At 29.3% G+C, this 1,592-nt stretch overlaps 2 non-coding genes across 2 annotated transcripts in view; one reads left to right on the forward strand and one right to left on the reverse strand.

The window, feature by feature from the left end:
• The window catches only part of LOC122242407 (U2 spliceosomal RNA), a 193-nt gene extending 136 nt beyond the window's left edge, over positions 1-57 (reverse strand). The window contains exon 1 of the small nuclear RNA XR_006222288.2: positions 1-57. This exon is cut by the window's left edge and continues 136 nt beyond it. This is a non-coding gene — a small nuclear RNA (U2 spliceosomal RNA).
• Positions 58-1,101: 1,044 nt separating this feature from the next.
• Positions 1,102-1,264, forward strand: LOC147468634 (U1 spliceosomal RNA). Its single transcript, XR_015192414.1, has one exon. It is a non-coding gene; the product is annotated as a U1 spliceosomal RNA (small nuclear RNA).
• The last annotated feature ends 328 nt before the right edge of the window (positions 1,265-1,592 follow it).

Below are 1,592 nucleotides of genomic sequence, written 5' to 3' on the forward strand. Positions count from 1 at the left end.
TAAGCTGATAAGAACAGATACTACACTTTGATCTTAGCCAAAAGGCCGAGAAGCGATACTAAAATGCGGTTGAAAGCATGTCCCGGAAAATATTTCTGAGAATCTTCTGTTGAAAGATTTTTATTTACAGAACGGCATAAACGACATCTGGTTATCTATTATTTTATTATTTTGATTGGTATTAACGACGTTTGTCAATAGAATTCCAACAAAATCTAATTAAATATTACATAATTTTTCAATTGTTTCGCAAGTTGACCAGAAAAGACCACAATGTGTAGGCTGATAATTATAATCTTACGACCCTAAAAAGCCTTTACTTGAAACACACACACACATACATATATATTTATATATATATATAGATATATATATATATATATATTATATTAACATATATATACAAGTATTTTATATTTATACTCTTTACAATATATATACATTAATACATATTCTTTACATATACATATATATATATACGAGTATATATATATATATATATATATATACATACATAATTATATATAGGTATATCTATTAAACCGTCACAAGACCTTTAATTTATATTTTCGGTTTAAAAGGAAATAAATTCATTTAAAAAGTTAACAGTAATTATTATTGTTTTTGTTAAATTAAAAGGAAATAAATGTTATTTATATAGTAATTGAACTGAATTGAAATGTAAGTAATATTAGTTTCCCATTATTTAAAATTTACTGAGAAACTAATTACAATGCCCAAATTATTATTTAAATTTAATACAAGCCGTGTTCCAAACTGAGTAGTAAAACTTTTATATATAAATAATAAACAAATTGGTGTATGCAGATATATATTATGAATACAGTAAGAAACTGACATAATTTTTTTATAATTATCCCAGTGTTCCATAAGTGATGGTCTTTTTTTTTTTTTTTTTTTAATAACACCATTAATGATATAGAAAACTTTGTTTATAAAGAAAATTGCAATGTGATTGTAAGTAAAGTTCAGTATTTTATAATCAAACTAAAGGGTAATGTAAAATTTGTATAAAGACTTGTAGTGAGCTTAGGGTTTTCAGTATGGGTGAGCGTGGGCTGTCGCCAGGCGTTGGAAAGCATACTTACCTGGCACAGGAGATACCGTGATCACGAAGGCGGTTCTCCCAGGGCGAGGCTCACCATTGCACTCCGGTGGGGCTGACCCCTGCGATTAACCCAAATGTGGTTAACTCGAGTGCGCAATTTTTGTTAGCGGGGGACTGCGTTCGCGCTATCCCCCTTTAAACAATTTCCAATATATATTTGAGTAGTTGTAGGTTTTTTTGTTTAAAAAAAAATGATTTCCTCAGTTAAGGATTGTGTTTCTAATTATGTCTGGGAAATTTATTTGATAATAAAAGGGGAAGTTCTTCCTTCCCAATAGCATCGTGGCTACAACTATTGACTTCTTTATTACTATTAACATTTTTTTTACATAACCAACCCAGTAAGCTTATATAACTGCTTAATAGTTATCTACAGCGATACAGACCTAAATTACTGTAAATGTATGCTAGTCCAGATATTAGCTTTCCAATATATTCTGTGGAGGGGAATCCAGACAGGGAT

This window comes from Penaeus japonicus, unplaced genomic scaffold (genome assembly GCF_977035675.1).
Source record: "Penaeus japonicus unplaced genomic scaffold, GWHDUDI00000001_assembly GWHDUDI00000027, whole genome shotgun sequence".
Classification (NCBI taxonomy): domain Eukaryota; kingdom Metazoa; phylum Arthropoda; class Malacostraca; order Decapoda; family Penaeidae; genus Penaeus; species Penaeus japonicus.